The sequence below is a fragment of the Salvelinus sp. IW2-2015 genome, linkage group LG7 (assembly GCF_002910315.2).
Source record: "Salvelinus sp. IW2-2015 linkage group LG7, ASM291031v2, whole genome shotgun sequence".
Lineage (NCBI taxonomy): Eukaryota > Metazoa > Chordata > Actinopteri > Salmoniformes > Salmonidae > Salvelinus > Salvelinus sp. IW2-2015.
The window spans coordinates 34,143,645-34,152,457 of record NC_036847.1 but is presented as its reverse complement, the minus strand read 5'-3'; the positions used below and the strand labels follow the sequence as shown (position 1 = coordinate 34,152,457).

The 8,813-nt window shown below is 44.3% G+C and overlaps 1 protein-coding gene across 1 annotated transcript in view; it reads left to right on the top strand.

Moving 5' to 3' along the window:
* The first annotated feature begins 5,169 nt into the window (after window positions 1-5,169).
* Window positions 5,170-8,813, top strand: part of spsb1 (splA/ryanodine receptor domain and SOCS box containing 1) — a 24,927-nt gene continuing 21,283 nt past the window's right edge. Inside the window, exon 1 of the mRNA XM_023990533.3 lies at window positions 5,170-5,532. The gene's annotated coding sequence lies outside the window, so the exon portion shown is untranslated. The remainder of the gene's footprint in view (window positions 5,533-8,813) is intronic.

Genomic DNA, 8,813 nt, shown 5'->3' with positions numbered 1-8,813 from the left:
ACATGTAACTGTAGAGATTAGACACGACAAGTGTTTTGTAACGTTAGAAAGGGTACATGGTGAAGAACGGGGAAACGCCACCACCTCCCTCACCGCCTCTTCTCGTGCCTTAGGTGTCCAAGATGGTGGCGCCTGCACAACGTCCGAGCAACAGCTGAAAACGTCAAGTCGCCAAGCATCCACAGGACACCCAAACCCTCACGACAACCACACGCTCTGGATTGACTGCTGCAGAACACCAACGATGATGGGAAACAACATATGAACTGAAGCAGTCCGCGCCACAAAAATGCCAATCTACACCAATACACATGGAGGCGCTGTGACAACGCCCCAGTGATAGCCCAAGCGGCAGGGCAGCCGCGAACGGATGCAACGCACAGAAACAAGTGACGCGGATGGGTCACAGATCAACTGGTTGCTTAGTTTCCGGCGGCTATAGTTTTCGACCTTGTGAAATATGAAAAAGCGATGTACCACCATCAGCGCCCTAGATGTGTTTAGTTTCGTGGACAGTTGAAACTGTCTGGAAGGATTAACACTCCAGGGGCTGTTACGTGTCTGGAGAATGTAGGAAATTAGGTAGCTCCCTCTGGAGCAACCAAGAAGACAAACCTAGGAGGGAGATCTGGGGACGCTAGGGGCAAACGGAAGCGTCAAGTGAGGCAAAAAGGGCGGAAGGTTCTGGGGCATGGGTCGCGGGAGTGTAGTTTGTAGACCATGGCGTGGAGAAGGATGTGGTAACTCCCTCGAGGTGTTAGTTTGGACTGTGGAATTAACTCCCTGAGGTGTAGTTTGGACTGTGGAATTAACTCCCTGGTGGTGTTAGTTTGGACTGTGGAATGAACTCCCTGGTGTTAGTTTGGAATCTGTGGAATGAACTCCCTGAGGTGTTAGTGTGTGACTGATGGAATTAACTCCCAGGGTGTTAGTTTGGACTGTGGAATTAACTCCCTGGGGGAGGTCTGGGGAGTTAGTTTGGACTGTGGAATTAACTCCCTGAGGTGTTAGTTTGGACTGTGGAATTAACTCCCTGGGGTGTTAGTGTTTGGACTGTGGAATGAAACTCCCTGGAGGTGTTAGTTTGGACTGTGGAATGAACTCCCTGAGGTGTTAGTTTGGACTGTGGAAAATGAAACCTCCCCTGAAAACTAACACCCCAGGGAGTTCATTCCACAGTCCAAACTAACACCCCAGGGAGTTAATTCCACAGTCCAAACTAACTCCCCAGGGAGTTAATTCCACAGTCCAAACTAACTCCCCAGGGAGTTAATTCCACAGTCCAAACTAACACCCCAGGGAGTTAATTCCACAGTCCAAACTAACTCCCCAGGGAGTTAATTCCACAGTCCAAACTAACACCCCAGGGAGTTAACTCCACAGTCACCGCAGTGAGATCTGAACCAAGTGTTTTCTACAGCACAAGTCATCTCATCTCTCTTCTTCTGTGGTATTATGGCAGTCTGCAAACGTTAAAGGTGCATGCCGCCACACAGTGTACGGGTTAGTATTCAGAGGGACACTCATATTGTTCACAAACAATTAACAAAAAACTAAGAAACAAAAATCTATGTGCTCCTTTAGGTCAGATTCAAATATCAACTCCGATCCCTACAGGCTCTGGGGCCTAAGAATGAAGAGCATATTTTGACAGTATTCCATGCAATGTTTCGGGCCGTGAAGTCCTAGGGAGAATCTCTGTTGCATACTCCTCGCGTCCTCACTCGCGTCCTTCTCAAAACGCATTGGATGAGAAAGCCAGATGTCCCTCCCCTCGGACCTTCTCTTCCAATGGGTTTTGAGTAGGACGAGATGGGGAGAGGACATGAGGAGTATTCAATTGAGATTCTCTCCTGGAGACCCAGGAACTTTTCTATGGTGAGTTGCTCAGTAGGGTGTCCCAACTCCTTCCATGGAGGGCCTACTGTTTAATTTGGTTTTCCTTTTCAATTAAGACCTAGATAACCAGGTGAGGGTAGTTATTTACTAATTAGTGACCTTACCTCGTCAATCAAGTACAAGGGAGGAGAGAAAACGTGCAGACACTCAGTGCTCAGTGGAATGAGTTTGACACCGGAGAGTGATAGAGGCCTCTAGTGGCCAATAGGCCATATTAAAAATGGGCAGCACTATAGAGTACCACTGTATGAGTCATCAAATCTAATTTTATTTGTCACATACACATGGTTAGCAGATGATAATGAGAGTGTAGCGAAATGCTTGTGCTTCTAGTTCCGACCATGCAGTAATATCTAACAAGTAATCTAACCTAACAATTTCACAACAACTACCTTATACACACACACAAGTGTAAAGGAATGAATAAAAATATGTACATAAAAATATATGCATGAGCGATGGCCGAACAGCATAGGCAAGATGCAGTAGATGGTATAGAGTACATTATATACATATGAGATGAGTAATATAGGGTATGTAAACATTATATAAAGTGGCATTGTTTAAAGTGGCTAGTGATACATGTATTACATAAATGTTTCATTATTAAAGTGGCTAGAGATGAGTCAGTATGTTGGCAGCAGCCACTCAATGTTAGTGATGGCTGTTTAACAGTCTGATGGCCTTGAGATAGAAGCTGTTTTACAGTCTCTCGGTCCCCGCTTTGATGCACATGCACTGAGTCACCTTCTGGATGATAGCGGGGTGAACAGGCAGTGGCTCGGGTGGTTGTTGTCCTTGATGATCTTTTTGGCCTTCCTGTGACATCGGGTGGTGTAGGTGTCCTGGAGGGCAGGTAGTTTGCCCCCGGTGATGCGTTGTGCAGACCTCACTACCCTCTGGAGAGCCTTACGTTGTGGGCGGAGCAGTTGCCGTACCAGGCGGTGATACACCCCGACAGGATGCTCTCGATTGTGCATCTGTAAAAGTTTGTGAGTGTTTTTGGTGACAAGCTGAATTTCTTCACCTCCTGAGGTTGAAGAGGCTTGCTGCGCCTTCTTCACCACCCTGTCTGTGGGGTGGACCATTACAGTTTGTCCGTGATGTGTACGCCGAGGAACTTAAACTTTACACCTTCTCGACCACTGTCCCGTCGATGTGGATAGGGGGCTGCTCCTTTCTGCTGTTTCTGAAGTCCACGATCATCTCATTTGTTTTGAGTCAGAGCAGCACCATAGAGTACCATGTATGAGTCATGAGCAGCACCATAGAGTACCACTGTATGAGTCATGAGCAGCACCATAAGTACCACTGTATGAGTCATGAGCAGCACCATAGAGTACCACTGTATGAGTCATGAGCAGCACCATAGAGTACCACTGTATGAGTCATGAGCGGCACCATAGAGTACCACTGTATGAGTCATGAGCAGCACCATAGAGTACCACTGTATGAGTCATGAGCAGCACCATAGAGTACCACTGTATGAGTCATTGAGCAGCACCATAGAGTCCACTGTATGAGTCATGAGCAGCACCATAGAGTACCACTGTATGGAGTCATAATGCCCCTTAAAGCCCAACGGTCAAACAGGGAAATGGATATAATAATTTTTCCACCATACATTTTTCCCATAGGGGATTTAGAAACACTTAATAAGGCCTGTGTTTCGTGTCGGCTTACCCTGACGTGACGTATTGATAACCATGTAAATCTCTCTCGGACAAGGTGACTTTTATCAATATATTTGCTCTATTTATTCCCAGATTCAAAAGTTAATTAGCATCAAAGTAGACATCATGCAAGATTACAAATCTGGTGCTCTTTCATGCCGTCCCTAGGAGGGGTGCGTCACTTGAGTGGGTTGAGTCACTGACGCGATCTTCCTGTCTGGTTGGCGCCCCCCTTGGGTTGTGCCGTGGCGGAGATCTTTGTGGGCTATACTCGGCCTTGTCTCAGGATGGTAAGTTGGTGGTTGAAGATATCCCTCTAGTGGTGTGGGGGCTGTGCTTTGGCAAAGTGGGGGGGGTTATATCCTTCCTGTTTGGCCCTGTCCGGGGGTATCATCGGATGGGGCCACAGTGCTCCTGACCCCTCCTGTCTCAGCCTCCAGTATTTATGCTGCAGTAGTTTGTGTCGGGGGCTAGGGTCAGTTTGTTATATCTGGAGTATTTCTCCTGTCTTATCTGGTGTCCTGTGTGAATTTAAGTATGCTCTCTCTAATTCTCTTTTCTTTCTTTCTCTCTCTCGGAGGACCTGAGCCAAGGACCATGCCTCAGGACTACCTGGCATGATGACTCCTTGCTGTCCCCAGTCCAACTGGCTGTGCTGCTGCTGCTCCAGTTTCACTGTTCTGCCTGCGGCTATGGAACCCTGACCTGTTCACCGGACGTGCTACCTGTCCCAGACCTGCTGTTTTCAACTCTCTAGAGACCGCAGGAGCGGTAGAGATACTCTTAATGATCGGCTATGAAAAGCCAACTGACATTTACTCCTGAGGTGCTGACTTGCTGCACCCTCGACAACTACTGTGATTATTTTATTTGACCATGCTGGTCATTTATGAACATTTGAACATCTTGGCCATGTCCTGTTATAATCTCCACCCGGCACAGCCAGAAGAGGACTGGCCACCCCTCATAGCCTGGTTCCTCTCTAGGTTTCTTCCTAGGTTTTGGCCTTTCTAGGGAGTTTTTCCTAGCCACCGTGCTTCTACACCTGCCTTGCTTGCTGTTTGGGGTTTTAGGCTGGGTTTCTGTACAGCACTTTGAGATATCAGCTGATGTTAGAAGGGCTATATAAATCAATTTGATTTGCACCTCATCTCTACCTGGCACCTATGCTAACAGGTATGTTTAAAGAAATGTTGTCAATGTATTCATTACTAGATTTAGCTAACATTAGATAGTTATTCCAGAGATTCTTACCTTTGCCTCGATTTGGCAGTCTCGTTCAGATTACCCTGGCATTTGTAGTTCTTTATGATAGCCACGTTAGCAGGATATTAACATTTCATTTGATGGGGGTAAATATAGGCAAATATATTGACAAGACACCTAGTCTGAGAGAGATTTACATGGTTATAAAAACGCCAAGGTAAGCCTACACGAAAAAACAGACCTTATTTTAAGTGTTTCTAAAATCCACCATGGGAAAAATGAATGGTGGATAAACGATTGGAATCTCCCTGTTTAACTCCCTGTTTGACCACTAGGTTTTATGGGTATTATGACACCTCCACTGTGGGGCTCTATTGAGGGCTTCCACCATTTTAATATAGTAAACAGGTTGGGATTTCCAATTTAATTGGCTGATTCCCTCCAAACGGTAAGAAAACGTTTTGCTACGAAAGCGAGCGTTTGTTATTAGACAAATGCGGGTAGTTCCTCCCCGTTTGGTTCCTAATGAATTTACCCCAGCAAAGCATCTGGGCGCTATTGGACCACGTGACTGGTTAGGACAGCCATCGTTTTACCTAATTCATGTCCAACCCAAAATGGGAAAGGGGTGCGAGGACTGGAGAGGATAAAACGAACAGCAATGGTATAGTTTAGGAGTTTTGTTTCAATCGCAAAACGTCGCTTTTCAAATCCTCTGCAGGTTCTATTGGTTGAAAAAAGTTACCAAGCAAAGGTGAGTTTTATTTAGTTCGTGTTTTTGGAGCTTTTGTTTCGGTTTTACTTATGCTGTTTTCATGTCTAGATCGCTAATTGGCATTCAATGTTTTTAGTCGCAAACAACAGAACATGTCATGAGAGCAGTTGATAACTTAACAAGTATCAAATGCCATGAAGTCAGTTGTGTTAATTTATTTTCAACAGTGAATCTACTCTTTTTGACACACTTCCTCTGTTAGAGCTACAAAGTCACTGTGAAGTACCTTCACCGTGCTAGAGATACGTTCGCACATGGAACTCAAGTGTCATAGTTTACTTCCAGTTGGAGTGAATGTTACGGTATAACTACTAGCCAGGAGCATACGGACATCACCGGAATCCCGCTAGACGTTCATTATTCTCTCTAGTCAAAACGCGGCTATGCCACGATCAGGACAGCGCTGCCGGCGTGAGATATGGCTTGGAAAACGTATCTCAATCCAGGGATGGCAGTGTACTCTAATTATCCCGACTGACTAATTGAGTAGATTGAAATACTGCTAGTTTGTCCTCTGCATACTAGGTTAGCTAATGGTATAACAGCCCATTGCATTCCATGAAAATGTGACGCTTAGTGTTGGGGTGAGAAGCCACCGGAAGTGTTGTCGAATCCCAATTTATTGTAACATTAGCTAGCCTAGCATACTGACAAACTATCAGTCATTTAAAAACGAGGGAGTATTTTAAATCTTCTCGATTTGCCAGTTGGGATAATGGGATAATTAGGATTACACTGCCATCTCCCATCCATGGATTGAGGTACGTTTTCAGAGCCGTATCTCTCGCCGGCTCAGACCTGTACTGATAGTGGTTTATCCTTGTTCCAACTACAGTATGTAATGAACATCTAGTCGGATTCTGGCTACTGCCTAGCTAAGAATTTAACTCGTGTTTGAACGTAATGAACTTCGATTTGTAAAACGTAATCCCATAGTTATAAACCACACTGTAAAACACATGTTTTTACGGTCATTTACAGGCAGCCAATTACCTGGAGATTACTGTAATAATTAGTACAGTATGTTACCAGGAATTCCAAAGAAACGTTACTGTAAAGTTTACGGTGTTCTGTTAAATCGAAGTTTCTTTAGAATTTGTGGTAACATACTGTACATAGTTTTATTCTAACTTTCTGTAAAACAATCGCTTTTTTTAATAGAGAATTTTCCATCCAGTATTTATGCGAGTAAAGTTCTGCTGTACAAAATTTAAATAGCAACAATTTGTTTTGGTAATTTTAACTATGCAATGAATTGAAGTGGAAACAATTTTATTGTGTAATTGTTGATAGAATAACCACCATTTTGAGATAAATTTGCAGTCATGCACAGCTATGTTGTGTGGTCCTCCCACTGCGACTTGAAAAAGCATGCACAGTTTAGGCTACAGGGGGGTGAAAGTGCACGGTGATGAGCTTGATGCTCCTTTCCAATAAATATCACGGGTCTTCATTCGTATGCTAGTGACATGATGATTGGTGCTTAGCTGCCAATTAACACATAAAAATGTTCTTGCTCTAATCCATCTCATCATAAAGTGTTGACTGGACAGGCTACTTTATCAGCAGACTATTGTCTAGAGAGCATGCGTGAACCAGATTAGGAAAGTTCGACTTTTATTACCACAGTTGGTGTGACAACTATTGATTGGAAAATGCAATGGAAATGCATTAAACACAGTTTTTATTTTTATTTTTTTACATTTGGGACATAGCTTAAGAGCAAAAGTGTTTTGGTGTACAGTACGTCATCACACACAGCCTTTTATCTGCAACAAAGCAATTCTGGTGTGGAAATGAGCATATTTTTTCCCATGTTGTTTTATAATATTCACATGAAAATCTGTAGCAAAGATATTGCTCCACATTGAATAAAGCTTTCTACACCCAATGTATCTATCTATCTATATCTGGGACTTCCCCAGCAGGTTCAACCTGCTTATTGGAGTTGGCTTCTTTCATTTTACTCTTTGTACTCTAATAGCAACCCAGGATTCAGAAACTGGAGGTAGATGGGAGCGTAAAAGTGCCGTGACATCTACATAGTTAGTGTTTTGGCCTAAATGTGGACTTGATCAACGCAAGAGATGAGATGCGGACTTGGTCAATGCGAGAGACTAGTGTTCCTTTGGCTCAGCTAAATCCTTTAGTCCCCTCCACATCTCAATCAGCTCCTTACTAGCCCAGAAACCCCAACAAGCCCAGCTGTAGGATTATTACACCAAGACTCTCACCCTCCACCTCCCCTCGCATTCACACATCTCGTTCGCATAGAGTTGATCAGGCTGTTAATTGTGGAATGTTGTCCCACTCCTCTTCAATGGCCGTACGAAGTTGCTGGATATTGGCGGGAACTGGAACATGATGTTGTAAACGTCGATCCAGAGCATCCCAAACAGATCAATGGGTGACATGTCTGGTGATTTATGCAGGCAATGGAAGAACTGGGAAATTTTCAGCTTCCAGGAATTGTGTACAGATCCTTGCAACATGGGGCCGTGTATTTATCATACTGAAACATGGGGCGGTGGATGAATGGCACGACAATGGGCCTCAGGATCTCGTCACAGTATCTCTAACATTAAAATTGCCATCGATAAAATGCAGTTGTGTTTGTTGTCCGTAGCTTATGCCTGCCCATACCATAACCCCACCACCACCATGTGGCACCATGACTCGCCCACAYGACACCCTACATGTGGTCTGCGGTTGAGGCCGGTTGGACGTACTGCCATATTCTCTAAAACAACCTTGGAGGTGGCTTATGGTAGAGAAATGAACATTCAATTCTCTGGCAACAGCTCTGGTGGACATTCCTGCAGTCAGCGTGCCAATTATACGCTCCCTCAGCTTGGGACACCTGTGGCGTTGTGTGACAACACTGCATGTTTTAGTGGCCTTCTATTGTCCCCAGCACAAGGTGCACCTGTGTAATGATCATGCTGTTTTAATCAGCTTCTTGATATACCACACCTGTCAGGTGGATGGATTATCTTGGCAAAGGAGAAATGCTCACTAACATGGATGTAAACAAATTTTGTGCGTATGGAACATTTCTGTGATGTTTTRTTTCAGCTCATGATACATGGGACCAACACTTTACATGTTGCGTTTAAATTTTTAMATTTTAGTTCAGTGTGTTTCTACTTTAATCCCACGTTTATGAAGTGTTTGGTTTGAAATTCAGTACTTCAGCCCAGCGGTGGTGGTTCTTCTGAGAAAGAAGCATGAATGGTTGTTTGCATCCCAAATTTCCTATA